Below are 19,977 nucleotides of genomic sequence, written 5' to 3'. Positions count from 1 at the left end.
TGTTGCCTTTGTCATTGATGCTTGATCTGCAAGTCGAGTTTTCAAATCGTGTGTTCAACCGGCAGTTAGCTGTTCCAATCAGCAGAGTAGAAATTAGTTTGCTGTTTAATGCTGCCTTTGCCTGCACAATGTGTGCTGAGATTATCTGTGCAATATGCACTCCGCAGCATGAATAAACGCAATGCCTTTTGAAATGCATGGATTGCACTCAACAAAACGTTGCATTTTCTTTTCATGCCAAGCATTTTGCATGAATGCATTGCAATGCTAACACACGTTTTACCTGGCAAGACTGAAGTACAATCTGTGCTGAACAGTTTGAAACAGAAACAGCTATTTGAGAACCCATAGCCTCAACGGCATCTGTGTGAATTGCTCTGCATCGATAATTAACAGACCGTAAATAGGTGAAACTGACGCTGTGAATGCAAAAATATCAATCCAAAGTGTAATGTTGGAGTTGATTTTGTAGATTTTGAGGAATGTTTCAAATGGGCGACCGTAGTTGATTCCATGGTGAAATGGTGAGCACTCTGGACTCTAAACTCTAGCAATCCTGGTTCAAATCTCAGGGGAGCCTGAATGCTTGTTGTCCCAGCTGCTGGAAATTCAGGTCAAACAAGTAAAAAACTGCAGGTTTGCAGTTTTGTTGCCTTTGACATTGATGCTTGATCTGCAAGTCGAGTTTTCAAATCGTGTGTTCAACCAGCAGTTCCCTGTTCCAATCAGCAGAGGAAAAATTAGTTTGCTGTTTCATGCTGCATAATGTGTGCTGAGATTATCTGTGCAATAGGCATTCCTCAGGATGAATAAATGCAACGCCTTTTGAAATGCATGCAGTACATGGTTTGCACTCAACAAAACGTTGCATTTTCTTTTCATGCCAAGCATTATGCATGAATGCATTGCAATGCCAATGCACGTTTTACCTGGCAAGACTGAAGTACAATCTGTGCTGAACAGTGTGAAACAGAAACAGATATTATGAGAAGCCATCTGTGTGAATTGCTCTGCATCGATAATTAACAGACCGTAAAGAGGTGAAACTGATGCTGTGAATGCAAAAAGGACAATCCAAAGTGTAATGTTGGAATTGATTTGGCAGATTTTGAGAAAGCTTTCAAATGTTTTGGCATAGTTGGTTCCATGGTGTAATGGTGAGCACTCTGGACTCTGAATCCAGCGATCCGAGTTCAAATCTCGGTGGAACCTGAATGTTTGTTGTCCCAGCTGCTGAAAATTTGGACCAAGCATGTAGAAGGCTGCTGTTTGGCAGTTTTGTTGCCTTTGTCATTGATGCTTCATCTGCAAGTCGAGTTTTCAAATCCTGTGTTCAACCGGCAGTTAGCTGTTCCAATCAGCAGAGTAGAAATTAGTTTGCTGTTTAATGCTGCCTTTGCCTGCACAATGTGTGCTGAGATTATCTGTGCAATATGCACTCCGCAGCATGAATAAACGCAATCCCTTTTGAAATGCATGGATTGCACTCAACAAAACGTTGCATTTTCTTTTCATGCCAAGCATTTTGCATGAATGCATTGCAATGCCAACGCACGTTTTACCTGGCAAGACTGAAGTACAATCTGTGCTGAACAGTTTGAAACAGAAACAGCTATTTGAGAACCCATAGCCTCAACGGCATCTGTGTGAATTGCTCTGCATCGATAATTAACAGACCGTAAATAGGTGAAACTGACGCTGTGAATGCAAAAATATCAATCCAAAGTGTAATGTTGGAGTTGATTTTGTAGATTTTGAGGAATGTTTCAAATGGGCGACCGTAGTTGATTGCATGGTGAAATGGTGAGCACTCTGGACTCTAAACTCTAGCAATCCTGGTTCAAATCTCAGGGGAGCCTGAATGCTTGTTGTCCCAGCTGCTGGAAATTCAGGTCAAACAAGTAAAAAACTGCAGGTTTGCAGTTTTGTTGCCTTTGACATTGATGCTTGATCTGCAAGTCGAGTTTTCAAATCGTGTGTTCAACCAGCAGTTCCCTGTTCCAATCAGCAGAGGAAAAATTAGTTTGCTGTTTCATGCTGCATAATGTGTGCTGAGATTATCTGTGCAATAGGCATTCCTCAGGATGAATAAATGCAACGCCTTTTGAAATGCATGCAGTACATGGTTTGCACTCAACAAAACGTTGCATTTTCTTTTCATGCCAAGCATTATGCATGAATGCATTGCAATGCCAACGCACGTTTTACCTGGCAAGACTGAAGTACAATCTGTGCTGAACAGTGTGAAACAGAAACAGATATTATGAGAAGCCATCTGTGTGAATTGCTCTGCATCGATAATTAACAGACCGTAAAGAGGTGAAACTGACGCTGTGAATGCAAAAAGGACAATCCAAAGTGTAATGTTGGAATTGATTTGGCAGATTTTGAGAAAGCTTTCAAATGTTTTGGCATAGTTGGTTCCATGGTGTAATGGTGAGCACTCTGGACTCTGAATCCAGCGATCCGAGTTCAAATCTCGGTGGAACCTGAATGTTTGTTGTCCCAGCTGCTGAAAATTTGGACCAAGCATGTAGAAGGCTGCTGTTTGGCAGTTTTGTTGCCTTTGTCATTGATGCTTGATCTGCAAGTCGAGTTTTCAAATCGTGTGTTCAACCGGCAGTTAGCTGTTCCAATCAGCAGAGTAGAAATTAGTTTGCTGTTTAATGCTGCCTTTGCCTGCACAATGTGTGCTGAGATTATCTGTGCAATATGCACTCCGCAGCATGAATAAACGCAATGCCTTTTGAAATGCATGGATTGCACTCAACAAAACGTTGCATTTTCTTTTCATGCCAAGCATTTTGCATGAATGCATTGCAATGCTAACACACGTTTTACCTGGCAAGACTGAAGTACAATCTGTGCTGAACAGTTTGAAACAGAAACAGCTATTTGAGAACCCATAGCCTCAACGGCATCTGTGTGAATTGCTCTGCATCGATAATTAACAGACCGTAAATAGGTGAAACTGACGCTGTGAATGCAAAAATATCAATCCAAAGTGTAATGTTGGAGTTGATTTTGTAGATTTTGAGGAATGTTTCAAATGGGCGACCGTAGTTGATTCCATGGTGAAATGGTGAGCACTCTGGACTCTAAACTCTAGCAATCCTGGTTCAAATCTCAGGGGAGCCTGAATGGTTGTTGTCCCAGCTGCTGGAAATTCAGGTCAAACAAGTAAAAAACTGCAGGTTTGCAGATTTGTTCCCTTTGACATTGATGCTTGATCTGCAAGTCGAGTTTTCAAATCGTGTGTTCAACCGGCAGTTCCCTGTTCCAATCAGCAGAGGAAAAATTAGTTTGCTGTTTCATGCTGCATAATGTGTGCTGAGGTTATCTGTGCAATATGCATTCCTCAGGATGAATAAATGCAACGCCTTTTGAAATGCATGCAGTACATGGTTTGCACTCAACAAAACGTTGCATTTTCTTTTCATGCCAAGCATTTTGCATGAATGCATTGCAATGCCAACGCACGTTTTACCTGCCAAGACTGAAGTACAATCTGTGCTGAACAGTGTGAAACAGAAACAGATATTATGAGAAGCCATTGCCTCAACGGCATCTGTGTGAATTGCTCTGCATCGATAATTAACAGACCGTAAATCGGTGAAACTGACGCTGTGAATGCAAAAATATCAATCCAAAGTGTAATGTTGGAGTTGATTTTGTAGATTTTGAGGAATGTTTCAAATGGGCGACCGTAGTTGATTCCATGGTGAAATGGTGAGCACTCTGGACTCTAAACTCTAGCAATCCTGGTTCAAATCTCAGGGGAGCCTGAATGCTTGTTGTCCCAGCTGCTGGAAATTCAGGTCAAACAAGTAAAAAACTGCAGGTTTGCAGTTTTGTTGCCTTTGACATTGATGCTTGATCTGCAAGTCGAGTTTTCAAATCGTGTGTTCAACCAGCAGTTCCCTGTTCCAATCAGCAGAGGAAAAATTAGTTTGCTGTTTCATGCTGCATAATGTGTGCTGAGATTATCTGTGCAATAGGCATTCCTCAGGATGAATAAATGCAACGCCTTTTGAAATGCATGCAGTACATGGTTTGCACTCAACAAAACGTTGCATTTTCTTTTCATGCCAAGCATTATGCATGAATGCATTGCAATGCCAATGCACGTTTTACCTGGCAAGACTGAAGTACAATCTGTGCTGAACAGTGTGAAACAGAAACAGATATTATGAGAAGCCATCTGTGTGAATTGCTCTGCATCGATAATTAACAGACCGTAAAGAGGTGAAACTGATGCTGTGAATGCAAAAAGGACAATCCAAAGTGTAATGTTGGAATTGATTTGGCAGATTTTGAGAAAGCTTTCAAATGTTTTGGCATAGTTGGTTCCATGGTGTAATGGTGAGCACTCTGGACTCTGAATCCAGCGATCCGAGTTCAAATCTCGGTGGAACCTGAATGTTTGTTGTCCCAGCTGCTGAAAATTTGGACCAAGCATGTAGAAGGCTGCTGTTTGGCAGTTTTGTTGCCTTTGTCATTGATGCTTCATCTGCAAGTCGAGTTTTCAAATCCTGTGTTCAACCGGCAGTTAGCTGTTCCAATCAGCAGAGTAGAAATTAGTTTGCTGTTTAATGCTGCCTTTGCCTGCACAATGTGTGCTGAGATTATCTGTGCAATATGCACTCCGCAGCATGAATAAACGCAATCCCTTTTGAAATGCATGGATTGCACTCAACAAAACGTTGCATTTTCTTTTCATGCCAAGCATTTTGCATGAATGCATTGCAATGCCAACGCACGTTTTACCTGGCAAGACTGAAGTACAATCTGTGCTGAACAGTTTGAAACAGAAACAGCTATTTGAGAACCCATAGCCTCAACGGCATCTGTGTGAATTGCTCTGCATCGATAATTAACAGACCGTAAATAGGTGAAACTGACGCTGTGAATGCAAAAATATCAATCCAAAGTGTAATGTTGGAGTTGATTTTGTAGATTTTGAGGAATGTTTCAAATGGGCGACCGTAGTTGATTGCATGGTGAAATGGTGAGCACTCTGGACTCTAAACTCTAGCAATCCTGGTTCAAATCTCAGGGGAGCCTGAATGCTTGTTGTCCCAGCTGCTGGAAATTCAGGTCAAACAAGTAAAAAACTGCAGGTTTGCAGTTTTGTTGCCTTTGACATTGATGCTTGATCTGCAAGTCGAGTTTTCAAATCGTGTGTTCAACCAGCAGTTCCCTGTTCCAATCAGCAGAGGAAAAATTAGTTTGCTGTTTCATGCTGCATAATGTGTGCTGAGATTATCTGTGCAATAGGCATTCCTCAGGATGAATAAATGCAACGCCTTTTGAAATGCATGCAGTACATGGTTTGCACTCAACAAAACGTTGCATTTTCTTTTCATGCCAAGCATTATGCATGAATGCATTGCAATGCCAACGCACGTTTTACCTGGCAAGACTGAAGTACAATCTGTGCTGAACAGTGTGAAACAGAAACAGATATTATGAGAAGCCATCTGTGTGAATTGCTCTGCATCGATAATTAACAGACCGTAAAGAGGTGAAACTGACGCTGTGAATGCAAAAAGGACAATCCAAAGTGTAATGTTGGAATTGATTTGGCAGATTTTGAGAAAGCTTTCAAATGTTTTGGCATAGTTGGTTCCATGGTGTAATGGTGAGCACTCTGGACTCTGAATCCAGCGATCCGAGTTCAAATCTCGGTGGAACCTGAATGTTTGTTGTCCCAGCTGCTGAAAATTTGGACCAAGCATGTAGAAGGCTGCTGTTTGGCAGTTTTGTTGCCTTTGTCATTGATGCTTGATCTGCAAGTCGAGTTTTCAAATCGTGTGTTCAACCGGCAGTTAGCTGTTCCAATCAGCAGAGTAGAAATTAGTTTGCTGTTTAATGCTGCCTTTGCCTGCACAATGTGTGCTGAGATTATCTGTGCAATATGCACTCCGCAGCATGAATAAACGCAATGCCTTTTGAAATGCATGGATTGCACTCAACAAAACGTTGCATTTTCTTTTCATGCCAAGCATTTTGCATGAATGCATTGCAATGCTAACACACGTTTTACCTGGCAAGACTGAAGTACAATCTGTGCTGAACAGTTTGAAACAGAAACAGCTATTTGAGAACCCATAGCCTCAACGGCATCTGTGTGAATTGCTCTGCATCGATAATTAACAGACCGTAAATAGGTGAAACTGACGCTGTGAATGCAAAAATATCAATCCAAAGTGTAATGTTGGAGTTGATTTTGTAGATTTTGAGGAATGTTTCAAATGGGCGACCGTAGTTGATTCCATGGTGAAATGGTGAGCACTCTGGACTCTAAACTCTAGCAATCCTGGTTCAAATCTCAGGGGAGCCTGAATGGTTGTTGTCCCAGCTGCTGGAAATTCAGGTCAAACAAGTAAAAAACTGCAGGTTTGCAGATTTGTTCCCTTTGACATTGATGCTTGATCTGCAAGTCGAGTTTTCAAATCGTGTGTTCAACCGGCAGTTCCCTGTTCCAATCAGCAGAGGAAAAATTAGTTTGCTGTTTCATGCTGCATAATGTGTGCTGAGGTTATCTGTGCAATATGCATTCCTCAGGATGAATAAATGCAACGCCTTTTGAAATGCATGCAGTACATGGTTTGCACTCAACAAAACGTTGCATTTTCTTTTCATGCCAAGCATTTTGCATGAATGCATTGCAATGCCAACGCACGTTTTACCTGCCAAGACTGAAGTACAATCTGTGCTGAACAGTGTGAAACAGAAACAGATATTATGAGAAGCCATTGCCTCAACGGCATCTGTGTGAATTGCTCTGCATCGATAATTAACAGACCGTAAATCGGTGAAACTGACGCTGTGAATGCAAAAAGGACAATCCAAAGTGTAATATTGGAATTGATTTGGCATATTTTGAGAAAGCTTTCAAATGTTTTGGCATAGTTGGTTCCATGGTGTAATGGTGAGCACTCTGGACTCTGAATCCAGCGATCCGAGTTCATATCTCGGTGAAACCTGAATGTTTGTTGTCCCAGCTGCTGAAAATTTGGACCAAGCATGTAGAAGGCTGCTGTTTGGCAGTTTTGTTGCCTTTGTCATTGATGCTTGATCTGCAAGTCGAGTTTTCAAATCGTGTGTTCAACCGGCAGTTAGCTGTTCCAATCAGCAGAGTAGAAATTAGTTTGCTGTTTAATGCTGCCTTTGCCTGCACAATGTGTGCTGAGATTATCTGTGCAATATGCACTCCGCAGCATGAATAAACGCAATGCCTTTTGAAATGCATGGATTGCACTCAACAAAACGTTGCATTTTCTTTTCATGCCAAGCATTTTGCATGAATGCATTGCAATGCTAACACACGTTTTACCTGGCAAGACTGAAGTACAATCTGTGCTGAACAGTTTGAAACAGAAACAGCTATTTGAGAACCCATAGCCTCAACGGCATCTGTGTGAATTGCTCTGCATCGATAATTAACAGACCGTAAATAGGTGAAACTGACGCTGTGAATGCAAAAATATCAATCCAAAGTGTAATGTTGGAGTTGATTTTGTAGATTTTGAGGAATGTTTCAAATGGGCGACCGTAGTTGATTGCATGGTGAAATGGTGAGCACTCTGGACTCTAAACTCTAGCAATCCTGGTTCAAATCTCAGGGGAGCCTGAATGCTTGTTGTCCCAGCTGCTGGAAATTCAGGTCAAACAAGTAAAAAACTGCAGGTTTGCAGTTTTGTTGCCTTTGACATTGATGCTTGATCTGCAAGTCGAGTTTTCAAATCGTGTGTTCAACCGGCAGTTCCCTGTTCCAATCAGCAGAGGAAAAATTAGTTTGCTGTTTCATGCTGCATAATGTGTGCTGAGATTATCTGTGCAATAGGCATTCCTCAGGATGAATAAATGCAACGCCTTTTGAAATGCATGCAGTACATGGTTTGCACTCAACAAAACGTTGCATTTTCTTTTCATGCCAAGCATTATGCATGAATTCATTGCAATGCCAACGCACGTTTTACCTGCCAAGACTGAAGTACAATCTGTGCTGAACAGTGTGAAACAGAAACAGATATTATGAGAAGCCATTGCCTCAACGGCATCTGTGTGAATTGCTCTGCATCGATAATTAACAGACCGCAAATCGGTGAAACTGACGCTGTGAATGCAAAAAGGACAATCCAAAGTGTAATGTTGGAATTGATTTGGCAGATTTTGAGAAAGCTTTCAAATGTTTTGGCATAGTTGGTTCCATGGTGTAATGGTGAGCACTCTGGACTCTGAATCCAGCGATCCGAGTTCAAATCTCGGTGGAACCTGAATGTTTGTTGTCCCAGCTGCTGAAAATTTGGACCAAGCATGTAGAAGGCTGCTGTTTGGCAGTTTTGTTGCCTTTGTCATTGATGCTTGATCTGCAAGTCGAGTTTTCAAATCGTGTGTTCAACCGGCAGTTACCTGTTCCAATCAGCAGAGTAGAAATTAGTTTACTGTTTAATGCTGCCTTTGCCTGCACAATGTGTGCTGAGATTATCTGTGCAATATGCACTCCGCAGGATGAATAAACGCAATGCCTTTTGAAATGCATGGATTGCACTCAACAAAACGTTGCATTTTCTTTTCATGCCAAGCATTTTGCATGAATGCATTGCAATGCTAACACACGTTTTACCTGGCAAGACTGAAGTACAATCTGTGCTGAACAGTTTGAAACAGAAACAGCTATTTGAGAACCCATAGCCTCAACGGCGTCTGTGTGATTTGCTCTGCATCGATAATTAACAGACCGTAAATAGGTGAAACTGACGCTGTGAATGCAAAAATATCAATCCAAAGTGTAATGTTGGAGTTGATTTTGTAGATTTTGAGGAATGTTTCAAATGGGCGACAGTAGTTGATTCCATGGTGAAATGGTGAGCACTCTGGACTCTAAACTCTAGCAATCCTGGTTCAAATCTCAGGGGAGCCTGAATGCTTGTTGTCCCAGCTGCTGGAAATTCAGGTCAAACAAGTAAAAAACTGCAGGTTTGCAGTTTTGTTGCCTTTGACATTGATGCTTGATCTGCAAGTCGAGTTTTCAAATCGTGTGTTCAACCGGCAGTTCCCTGTTCCAATCAGCAGAGGAAAAATTAGTTTGCTGCTTCATGCTGCATAATGTGTGCTGAGATTATCTGTGCAATAGGCATTCCTCAGGATGAATAAATGCAACGCCTTTTGAAATGCATGCAGTACATGGTTTGCACTCAACAAAACGTTGCATTTTCTTTTCATGCCAAGCATTATGCATGAATTCATTGCAATGCCAACGCACGTTTTACCTGGCAAGACTGAAGTACAATCTGTGCTGAACAGTGTGAAACAGAAACAGATATTATGAGAAGCCATTGCCTCAACGGCATCTGTGTGAATTGCTCTGCATCGATAATTAACAGACCGTAAAGAGGTGAAACTGACGCTGTGAATGCAAAAAGGACAATCCAAAGTGTAATGTTGGAATTGATTTGGCAGATTTTGAGAAAGCTTTCAAATGTTTTGGCATAGTTGGTTCCATGGTGTAATGGTGAGCACTCTGGACTCTGAATCCAGCGATCCGAGTTCAAATCTCGGTGGAACCTGAATGTTTGTTGTCCCAGCTGCTGAAAATTTGGACCAAGCATGTAGAAGGCTGCTGTTTGGCAGTTTTGTTGCCTTTGTCATTGATGCTTGATCTGCAAGTCGAGTTTTCAAATCCTGTGTTCAACCGGCAGTCAGCTGTTCCAATCAGCAGATTAGAAATTAGTTTGCTGTTTAATGCTGCCTTTGCCTGCACAATGTGTGCTGAGATTATCTGTGCAATATGCACTCCGCAGCATGAATAAACGCAATGCCTTTTGAAATGCATGGATTGCACTCAACAAAACGTTGCATTTTCTTTTCATGCCAAGCATTTTGCATGAATGCATTGCAATGCCAACGCACGTTTTACCTGCCAAGACTGAAGTACAATCTGTGCTGAACAGTGTGAAACAGAAACAGATATTATGAGAAGCCATTGCCTCAACGGCATCTGTGTGAATTGCTCTGCATCGATAATTAACAGACCGTAAAGAGGTGAAACTGACGCTGTGAATGCAAAAAGGACAATCCAAAGTGTAATGTTGGAATTGATTTGGCAGATTTTGAGAAAGCTTTCAAATGTTTTGGCATAGTTGGTTCCATGGTGTAATGGTGAGCACTCTGGACTCTGAATCCAGCGATCCGAGTTCAAATCTCGGTGAAACCTGAATGTTTGTTGTCCCAGCTGCTGAAAATTTGACCAAGCATGTAGAAGGCTGCTGTTTGGCAGTTTTGTTGCCTTTGTCATTGATGCTTGATCTGCAAGTCGAGTTTTCAAATCGTGTGTTCAACCGGCAGTTAGCTGTTCCAATCAGCAGAGTAGAAATTAGTTTGCTGTTTAATGCTGCCTTTGCCTGCACAATGTGTGCTGAGATTATCTGTGCAATATGCACTCCGCAGCATGAATAAACGCAATGCCTTTTGAAATGCATGGATTGCACTCAACAAAACGTTGCATTTTCTTTTCATGCCAAGCATTTTGCATGAATGCATTGCAATGCTAACACACGTTTTACCTGGCAAGACTGAAGTACAATCTGTGCTGAACAGTTTGAAACAGAAACAGCTATTTGAGAACCCATAGCCTCAACGGCATCTGTGTGAATTGCTCTGCATCGATAATTAACAGACCGTAAATAGGTGAAACTGACGCTGTGAATGCAAAAATATCAATCCAAAGTGTAATGTTGGAGTTGATTTTGTAGATTTTGAGGAATGTTTCAAATGGGCGACCGTAGTTGATTGCATGGTGAAATGGTGAGCACTCTGGACTCTAAACTCTAGCAATCCTGGTTCAAATCTCAGGGGAGCCTGAATGCTTGTTGTCCCAGCTGCTGGAAATTCAGGTCAAACAAGTAAAAAACTGCAGGTTTGCAGTTTTGTTGCCTTTGACATTGATGCTTGATCTGCAAGTCGAGTTTTCAAATCGTGTGTTCAACCAGCAGTTCCCTGTTCCAATCAGCAGAGGAAAAATTAGTTTGCTGTTTCATGCTGCATAATGTGTGCTGAGATTATCTGTGCAATAGGCATTCCTCAGGATGAATAAATGCAACGCCTTTTGAAATGCATGCAGTACATGGTTTGCACTCAACAAAACGTTGCATTTTCTTTTCATGCCAAGCATTATGCATGAATGCATTGCAATGCCAATGCACGTTTTACCTGGCAAGACTGAAGTACAATCTGTGCTGAACAGTGTGAAACAGAAACAGATATTATGAGAAGCCATCTGTGTGAATTGCTCTGCATCGATAATTAACAGACCGTAAAGAGGTGAAACTGATGCTGTGAATGCAAAAAGGACAATCCAAAGTGTAATGTTGGAATTGATTTGGCAGATTTTGAGAAAGCTTTCAAATGTTTTGGCATAGTTGGTTCCATGGTGTAATGGTGAGCACTCTGGACTCTGAATCCAGCGATCCGAGTTCAAATCTCGGTGGAACCTGAATGTTTGTTGTCCCAGCTGCTGAAAATTTGGACCAAGCATGTAGAAGGCTGCTGTTTGGCAGTTTTGTTGCCTTTGTCATTGATGCTTCATCTGCAAGTCGAGTTTTCAAATCCTGTGTTCAACCGGCAGTTAGCTGTTCCAATCAGCAGAGTAGAAATTAGTTTGCTGTTTAATGCTGCCTTTGCCTGCACAATGTGTGCTGAGATTATCTGTGCAATATGCACTCCGCAGCATGAATAAACGCAATCCCTTTTGAAATGCATGGATTGCACTCAACAAAACGTTGCATTTTCTTTTCATGCCAAGCATTTTGCATGAATGCATTGCAATGCCAACGCACGTTTTACCTGGCAAGACTGAAGTACAATCTGTGCTGAACAGTTTGAAACAGAAACAGCTATTTGAGAACCCATAGCCTCAACGGCATCTGTGTGAATTGCTCTGCATCGATAATTAACAGACCGTAAATAGGTGAAACTGACGCTGTGAATGCAAAAATATCAATCCAAAGTGTAATGTTGGAGTTGATTTTGTAGATTTTGAGGAATGTTTCAAATGGGCGACCGTAGTTGATTGCATGGTGAAATGGTGAGCACTCTGGACTCTAAACTCTAGCAATCCTGGTTCAAATCTCAGGGGAGCCTGAATGCTTGTTGTCCCAGCTGCTGGAAATTCAGGTCAAACAAGTAAAAAACTGCAGGTTTGCAGTTTTGTTGCCTTTGACATTGATGCTTGATCTGCAAGTCGAGTTTTCAAATCGTGTGTTCAACCAGCAGTTCCCTGTTCCAATCAGCAGAGGAAAAATTAGTTTGCTGTTTCATGCTGCATAATGTGTGCTGAGATTATCTGTGCAATAGGCATTCCTCAGGATGAATAAATGCAACGCCTTTTGAAATGCATGCAGTACATGGTTTGCACTCAACAAAACGTTGCATTTTCTTTTCATGCCAAGCATTATGCATGAATGCATTGCAATGCCAACGCACGTTTTACCTGGCAAGACTGAAGTACAATCTGTGCTGAACAGTGTGAAACAGAAACAGATATTATGAGAAGCCATCTGTGTGAATTGCTCTGCATCGATAATTAACAGACCGTAAAGAGGTGAAACTGACGCTGTGAATGCAAAAAGGACAATCCAAAGTGTAATGTTGGAATTGATTTGGCAGATTTTGAGAAAGCTTTCAAATGTTTTGGCATAGTTGGTTCCATGGTGTAATGGTGAGCACTCTGGACTCTGAATCCAGCGATCCGAGTTCAAATCTCGGTGGAACCTGAATGTTTGTTGTCCCAGCTGCTGAAAATTTGGACCAAGCATGTAGAAGGCTGCTGTTTGGCAGTTTTGTTGCCTTTGTCATTGATGCTTGATCTGCAAGTCGAGTTTTCAAATCGTGTGTTCAACCGGCAGTTAGCTGTTCCAATCAGCAGAGTAGAAATTAGTTTGCTGTTTAATGCTGCCTTTGCCTGCACAATGTGTGCTGAGATTATCTGTGCAATATGCACTCCGCAGCATGAATAAACGCAATGCCTTTTGAAATGCATGGATTGCACTCAACAAAACGTTGCATTTTCTTTTCATGCCAAGCATTTTGCATGAATGCATTGCAATGCTAACACACGTTTTACCTGGCAAGACTGAAGTACAATCTGTGCTGAACAGTTTGAAACAGAAACAGCTATTTGAGAACCCATAGCCTCAACGGCATCTGTGTGAATTGCTCTGCATCGATAATTAACAGACCGTAAATAGGTGAAACTGACGCTGTGAATGCAAAAATATCAATCCAAAGTGTAATGTTGGAGTTGATTTTGTAGATTTTGAGGAATGTTTCAAATGGGTGACCGTAGTTGATTGCATGGTGAAATGGTGAGCACTCTGGACTCTAAACTCTAGCAATCCTGGTTCAAATCTCAGGGGAGCCTGAATGCTTGTTGTCCCAGCTGCTGGAAATTCAGGTCAAACAAGTAAAAAACTGCAGGTTTGCAGTTTTGTTGCCTTTGACATTGATGCTTGATCTGCAAGTCGAGTTTTCAAATCGTGTGTTCAACCGGCAGTTCCCTGTTCCAATCAGCAGAGGAAAAATTAGTTTGCTGTTTCATGCTGCATAATGTGTGCTGAGATTATCTGTGCAATAGGCATTCCTCAGGATGAATAAATGCAACGCCTTTTGAAATGCATGCAGTACATGGTTTGCACTCAACAAAACGTTGCATTTTCTTTTCATGCCAAGCATTATGCATGAATGCATTGCAATGCCAACGCACGTTTTACCTGCCAAGACTGAAGTACAATCTGTGCTGAACAGTGTGAAACAGAAACAGATATTATGAGAAGCCATTGCCTCAACGGCATCTGTGTGAATTGCTCTGCATCGATAATTAACAGACCGCAAATCGGTGAAACTGACGCTGTGAATGCAAAAAGGACAATCCAAAGTGTAATGTTGGAATTGATTTGGCAGATTTTGAGAAAGCTTTCAAATGTTTTGGCATAGTTGGTTCCATGGTGTAATGGTGAGCACTCTGGACTCTGAATCCAGCGATCCGAGTTCAAATCTCGGTGGAACCTGAATGTTTGTTGTCCCAGCTGCTGAAAATTTGGACCAAGCATGTAGAAGGCTGCTGTTTGGCAGTTTTGTTGCCTTTGTCATTGATGCTTGATCTGCAAGTCGAGTTTTCAAATCCTGTGTTCAACCGGCAGTTAGCTGTTCCAATCAGCAGAGTAGAAATTAGTTTGCTGTTTAATGCTGCCTTTGCCTGCACAATGTGTGCTGAGATTATCTGTGCAATATGCACTCCGCAGCATGAATAAACGCAATGCCTTTTGAAATGCATGGATTGCACTCAACAAAACGTTGCATTTTCTTTTCATGCCAAGCATTTTGCATGAATGCATTGCAATGCTAACACACGTTTTACCTGGCAAGACTGAAGTACAATCTGTGCTGAACAGTTTGAAACAGAAACAGCTATTTGAGAACCCATAGCCTCAACGGCATCTGTGTGAATTGCTCTGCATCGATAATTAACAGACCGTAAATAGGTGAAACTGACGCTGTGAATGCAAAAATATCAATCCAAAGTGTAATGTTGGAGTTGATTTTGTAGATTTTGAGGAATGTTTCAAATGGGCGACCGTAGTTGATTGCATGGTGAAATGGTGAGCACTCTGGACTCTAAACTCTAGCAATCCTGGTTCAAATCTCAGGGGAGCCTGAATGCTTGTTGTCCCAGCTGCTGGAAATTCAGGTCAAACAAGTAAAAAACTGCAGGTTTGCAGTTTTGTTGCCTTTGACATTGATGCTTGATCTGCAAGTCGAGTTTTCAAATCGTGTGTTCAACCGGAAGTTCCCTGTTCCAATCAGCAGAGGAAAAATTAGTTTGCTGTTTCATGCTGCATAATGTGTGCTGAGATTATCTGTGCAATAGGTATTCCTCAGGATGAATAAATGCAACGCCTTTTGAAATGCATGCAGTACATGGTTTGCACTCAACAAAACGTTGCATTTTCTTTTCATGCCAAGCATTATGCATGAATGCATTGCAATGCCAACGCACGTTTTACCTGGCAAGACTGAAGTACAATCTGTGCTGAACAGTGTGAAACAGAAACAGATATTATGAGAAGCCATTGCCTCAACGGCATCTGTGTGAATTGCTCTGCATCGATAATTAACAGACCGTAAAGAGGTGAAACTGACGCTGTGAATGCAAAAAGGACAATCCAAAGTGTAATGTTGGAATTGATTTGGCAGATTTTGAGAAAGCTTTCAAATGTTTTGGCATAGTTGGTTCCATGGTGTAATGGTGAGCACTCTGGACTCTGAATCCAGCGATCCGAGTTCAAATCTCGGTGGAACCTGAATGTTTGTTGTCCCAGCTGCTGAAAATTTGGACCAAGCATGTAGAAGGCTGCTGTTTGGCAGTTTTGTTGCCTTTGTCATTGATGCTTGATCTGCAAGTCGAGTTTTCAAATCGTGTGTTCAACCGGCAGTTAGCTGTTCCAATCAGCAGAGTAGAAATTAGTTTGCTGTTTAATGCTGCCTTTGCCTGCACAATGTGTGCTGAGATTATCTGTGCAATATGCACTCCGCAGCATGAATAAACGCAATGCCTTTTGAAATGCATGGATTGCACTCAACAAAACGTTGCATTTTCTTTTCATGCCAAGCATTTTGCATGAATGCATTGCAATGCTAACACACGTTTTACCTGGCAAGACTGAAGTACAATCTGTGCTGAACAGTTTGAAACAGAAACAGCTATTTGAGAACCCATAGCCTCAACGGCATCTGTGTGAATTGCTCTGCATCAATAATTAACAGACCGTAAATAGGTGAAACTGACGCTGTGAATGCAAAAATATCAATCCAAAGTGTAATGTTGGAGTTGATTTTGTAGATTTTGAGGAATGTTTCAAATGGGCGACCGTAGTTGATTCCATGGTGAAATGGTGAGCACTCTGGACTCTCAACTCCAGCAATCCTGGTTCAAATCTCAGGGGAGCCTGAATGGTTGTTGTCCCAGCTGCTGGAAATTCAGGTCAAACAAGTAAAAAACTGCAGGTTTGCAGTTTTGTTGCCTTTGACATTGATGCTCGATCTGCAAGTCGAGTTTTCAAATCGTGTGTTCAACCGGCAGTTACCTGTTCCAATCAGCAGAGCAGAAATTAGTTTGCTGTTTCATGCTGCATAATGTGCGCTGAGATTATCTGTGCAATATGCATTCCTCAGGATGAATAAATGCAACGCCTTTTGAAATGCATGCAGTACATGGTTTGCACTCAACAAAACGTTGCATTTTCTTTTCATGCCAAGCATTTTGCATGAATGCATTGCAATGCCAACGCACGTTTTACCTGCCAAGACTGAAGTACAATCTGTGCTGAACAGTGTGAAACAGAAATAGATATTATGAGAAGCCATTGCCTCAACGGCATCTGTGTGAATTGCTCTGCATCGATAATTAACAGCCCGTAAATCGGTGAAACTGACGCTGTGAATGCAAAAAGGACAATCCAAAGTGTAATGTTGGAATTGATTTGGCAGATTTTGAGAAAGCTTTCAAATGTTTTGGCATAGTTGGTTCCATGGTGTAATGGTGAGCACTCTGGACTCTGAATCCAGCGATCCGAGTTCAAATCTCGGTGGAACCTGAATGTTTGTTGTCCCAGCTGCTGAAAATTTGGACCAAGCATGTAGAAGGCTGCTGTTTGGCAGTTTTGTTGCCTTTGTCATTGATGCTTGATCTGCAAGTCGAGTTTTCAAATCGTGTGTTCAACCGGCAGTTAGCTGTTCCAATCAGCAGAGTAGAAATTAGTTTGCTGTTTAATGCTGCCTTTGCCTGCACAATGTGTGCTGAGATTATCTGTGCAATATGCACTCCGCAGCATGAATAAACGCAATGCCTTTTGAAATGCATGGATTGCACTCAACAAAACGTTGCATTTTCTTTTCATGCCAAGCATTTTGCATGAATGCATTGCAATGCTAACACACGTTTTACCTGGCAAGACTGAAGTACAATCTGTGCTGAACAGTTTGAAACAGAAACAGCTATTTGAGAACCCATAGCCTCAACGGCATCTGTGTGAATTGCTCTGCATCGATAATTAACAGACCGTAAATAGGTGAAACTGACGCTGTGAATGCAAAAATATCAATCCAAAGTGTAATGTTGGAGTTGATTTTGTAGATTTTGAGGAATGTTTCAAATGGGTGACCGTAGTTGATTGCATGGTGAAATGGTGAGCACTCTGGACTCTAAACTCTAGCAATCCTGGTTCAAATCTCAGGGGAGCCTGAATGCTTGTTGTCCCAGCTGCTGGAAATTCAGGTCAAACAAGTAAAAAACTGCAGGTTTGCAGTTTTGTTGCCTTTGACATTGATGCTTGATCTGCAAGTCGAGTTTTCAAATCATGTGTTCAACCGGCAGTTCCCTGTTCCAATCAGCAGAGGAAAAATTAGTTTGCTGTTTCATGCTGCATAATGTGTGCTGAGATTATCTGTGCAATAGGCATTCCTCAGGATGAATAAATGCAACGCCTTTTGAAATGCATGCAGTACATGGTTTGCACTCAACAAAACGTTGCATTTTCTTTTCATGCCAAGCATTATGCATGAATGCATTGCAATGCCAACGCACGTTTTACCTGCCAAGACTGAAGTACAATCTGTGCTGAACAGTGTGAAACAGAAACAGATATTATGAGAAGCCATTGCCTCAACGGCATCTGTGTGAATTGCTCTGCATCGATAATTAACAGACCGCAAATCGGTGAAACTGACGCTGTGAATGCAAAAAGGACAATCCAAAGTGTAATGTTGGAATTGATTTGGCAGATTTTGAGAAAGCTTTCAAATGTTTTGGCATAGTTGGTTCCATGGTGTAATGGTGAGCACTCTGGACTCTGAATCCAGCGATCCGAGTTCAAATCTCGGTGGAACCTGAATGTTTGTTGTCCCAGCTGCTGAAAATTTGGACCAAGCATGTAGAAGGCTGCTGTTTGGCAGTTTTGTTGCCTTTGTCATTGATGCTTGATCTGCAAGTCGAGTTTTCAAATCGTGTGTTCAACCGGCAGTTACCTGTTCCAATCAGCAGAGTAGAAATTAGTTTACTGTTTAATGCTGCCTTTGCCTGCACAATGTGTGCTGAGATTATCTGTGCAATATGCACTCCGCAGGATGAATAAACGCAATGCCTTTTGAAATGCATGGATTGCACTCAACAAAACGTTGCATTTTCTTTTCATGCCAAGCATTTTGCATGAATATATTGCAATGCTAACACACGTTTTACCTGGCAAGACTGAAGTACAATCTGTGGTGAACAGTTTGAAACAGAAACAGCTATTTGAGAACCCATAGCCTCAACGGCATCTGTGTGATTTGCTCTGCATCGATAATTAACAGACCGTAAATAGGTGAAACTGACGCTGTGAATGCAAAAATATCAATCCAAAGTGTAATGTTGGAGTTGATTTTGTAGATTTTGAGGAATGTTTCAAATGGGCGACAGTAGTTGATTCCATGGTGAAATGGTGAGCACTCTGGACTCTAAACTCTAGCAATCCTGGTTCAAATCTCAGGGGAGCCTGAATGCTTGTTGTCCCAGCTGCTGGAAATTCAGGTCAAACAAGTAAAAAACTGCAGGTTTGCAGTTTTGTTGCCTTTGACATTGATGCTTGATCTGCAAGTCGAGTTTTCAAATCGTGTGTTCAACCGGCAGTTCCCTGTTCCAATCAGCAGAGGAAAAATTAGTTTGCTGTTTCATGCTGCATAATGTGTGCTGAGATTATCTGTGCAATAGGCATTCCTCAGGATGAATAAATGCAACGCCTTTTGAAATGCATGCAGTACATGGTTTGCACTCAACAAAACGTTGCATTTTCTTTTCATGCCAAGCATTATGCATGAATGCATTGCAATGCCAACGCACGTTTTACCTGGCAAGACTGAAGTACAATCTGTGCTGAACAGTGTGAAACAGAAACAGATATTATGAGAAGCCATTGCCTCAACGGCATCTGTGTGAATTGCTCTGCATCGATAATTAACAGACCGTAAAGAGGTGAAACTGACGCTGTGAATGCAAAAAGGACAATCCAAAGTGTAATGTTGGAATTGATTTGGCAGATTTTGAGAAAGCTTTCAAATGTTTTGGCATAGTTGGTTCCATGGTGTAACGGTGAGCACTCTGGACTCTGAATCCAGCGATCCGAGTTCAAATCTCGGTGGAACCTGAATGTTTGTTGTCCCAGCTGCTGAAAATTTGGACCAAGCATGTAGAAGGCTGCTGTTTGGCAGTTTTGTTGCCTTTGTCATTGATGCTTGATCTGCAAGTCGAGTTTTCAAATCGTGTGTTCAACCGGCAGTTAGCTGTTCCAATCAGCAGAGTAGAAATTAGTTTGCTGTTTAATGCTGCCTTTGCCTGCACAATGTGTGCTGAGATTATCTGTGCAATATGCACTCCGCAGCATGAATAAACGCAATGCCTTTTGAAATGCATGGATTGCACTCAACAAAACGTTGCATTTTCTTTTCATGCCAAGCATTTTGCATGAATGCATTGCAATGCTAACACACGTTTTACCTGGCAAGACTGAAGTACAATCTGTGCTGAACAGTTTGAAACAGAAACAGCTATTTGAGAACCCATAGCCTCAACGGCATCTGTGTGAATTGCTCTGCATCAATAATTAACAGACCGTAAATAGGTGAAACTGACGCTGTGAATGCAAAAATATCAATCCAAAGTGTAATGTTGGAGTTGATTTTGTAGATTTTGAGGAATGTTTCAAATGGGCGACCGTAGTTGATTCCATGGTGAAATGGTGAGCACTCTGGACTCTCAACTCCAGCAATCCTGGTTCAAATCTCAGGGGAGCCTGAATGGTTGTTGTCCCAGCTGCTGGAAATTCAGGTCAAACAAGTAAAAAACTGCAGGTTTGCAGTTTTGTTGCCTTTGACATTGAT

At 41.6% G+C, this 19,977-nt stretch overlaps 15 non-coding genes across 15 annotated transcripts; all 15 read left to right on the top strand.

Moving 5' to 3' along the window:
• The first annotated feature begins 1,140 nt into the window (after positions 1–1,140).
• trnaq-cug (transfer RNA glutamine (anticodon CUG)) lies at positions 1,141–1,212 on the top strand. Its single transcript has one exon. It is a non-coding gene; the product is annotated as a tRNA-Gln (tRNA).
• Positions 1,213–2,419: 1,207 nt separating this feature from the next.
• trnaq-cug (transfer RNA glutamine (anticodon CUG)) lies at positions 2,420–2,491 on the top strand. Its single transcript has one exon. It is a non-coding gene; the product is annotated as a tRNA-Gln (tRNA).
• Positions 2,492–4,345: 1,854 nt separating this feature from the next.
• On the top strand, positions 4,346–4,417 carry trnaq-cug (transfer RNA glutamine (anticodon CUG)). Its single transcript has one exon. It is a non-coding gene; the product is annotated as a tRNA-Gln (tRNA).
• Positions 4,418–5,624: 1,207 nt separating this feature from the next.
• Positions 5,625–5,696, top strand: trnaq-cug (transfer RNA glutamine (anticodon CUG)). Its single transcript has one exon. It is a non-coding gene; the product is annotated as a tRNA-Gln (tRNA).
• A 1,221-nt stretch (positions 5,697–6,917) lies between these two features.
• trnaq-cug (transfer RNA glutamine (anticodon CUG)) lies at positions 6,918–6,989 on the top strand. The gene has a single exon. It is a non-coding gene; the product is annotated as a tRNA-Gln (tRNA).
• Positions 6,990–8,210: 1,221 nt separating this feature from the next.
• On the top strand, positions 8,211–8,282 carry trnaq-cug (transfer RNA glutamine (anticodon CUG)). Its single transcript has one exon. It is a non-coding gene; the product is annotated as a tRNA-Gln (tRNA).
• A 1,221-nt stretch (positions 8,283–9,503) lies between these two features.
• trnaq-cug (transfer RNA glutamine (anticodon CUG)) lies at positions 9,504–9,575 on the top strand. Its single transcript has one exon. It is a non-coding gene; the product is annotated as a tRNA-Gln (tRNA).
• A 575-nt stretch (positions 9,576–10,150) lies between these two features.
• trnaq-cug (transfer RNA glutamine (anticodon CUG)) lies at positions 10,151–10,222 on the top strand. Its single transcript has one exon. It is a non-coding gene; the product is annotated as a tRNA-Gln (tRNA).
• Positions 10,223–11,428: 1,206 nt separating this feature from the next.
• Positions 11,429–11,500, top strand: trnaq-cug (transfer RNA glutamine (anticodon CUG)). The gene has a single exon. It is a non-coding gene; the product is annotated as a tRNA-Gln (tRNA).
• Positions 11,501–12,707: 1,207 nt separating this feature from the next.
• trnaq-cug (transfer RNA glutamine (anticodon CUG)) lies at positions 12,708–12,779 on the top strand. Its single transcript has one exon. It is a non-coding gene; the product is annotated as a tRNA-Gln (tRNA).
• A 1,221-nt stretch (positions 12,780–14,000) lies between these two features.
• trnaq-cug (transfer RNA glutamine (anticodon CUG)) lies at positions 14,001–14,072 on the top strand. The gene has a single exon. It is a non-coding gene; the product is annotated as a tRNA-Gln (tRNA).
• Positions 14,073–15,293: 1,221 nt separating this feature from the next.
• Positions 15,294–15,365, top strand: trnaq-cug (transfer RNA glutamine (anticodon CUG)). The gene has a single exon. It is a non-coding gene; the product is annotated as a tRNA-Gln (tRNA).
• Positions 15,366–16,586: 1,221 nt separating this feature from the next.
• Positions 16,587–16,658, top strand: trnaq-cug (transfer RNA glutamine (anticodon CUG)). The gene has a single exon. It is a non-coding gene; the product is annotated as a tRNA-Gln (tRNA).
• A 1,221-nt stretch (positions 16,659–17,879) lies between these two features.
• Positions 17,880–17,951, top strand: trnaq-cug (transfer RNA glutamine (anticodon CUG)). The gene has a single exon. It is a non-coding gene; the product is annotated as a tRNA-Gln (tRNA).
• A 1,221-nt stretch (positions 17,952–19,172) lies between these two features.
• On the top strand, positions 19,173–19,244 carry trnaq-cug (transfer RNA glutamine (anticodon CUG)). The gene has a single exon. It is a non-coding gene; the product is annotated as a tRNA-Gln (tRNA).
• The last annotated feature ends 733 nt before the right edge of the window (positions 19,245–19,977 follow it).

The sequence above is a fragment of the Pristiophorus japonicus genome, unplaced genomic scaffold, assembly GCF_044704955.1.
Source record: "Pristiophorus japonicus isolate sPriJap1 unplaced genomic scaffold, sPriJap1.hap1 HAP1_SCAFFOLD_99, whole genome shotgun sequence".
In the NCBI taxonomy this organism is placed as follows: Eukaryota; Metazoa; Chordata; class Chondrichthyes; family Pristiophoridae; genus Pristiophorus; species Pristiophorus japonicus.
The sequence above is the reverse complement of the archived record's forward strand: the minus strand, read 5'-3'. Positions and strand labels throughout refer to the sequence as shown.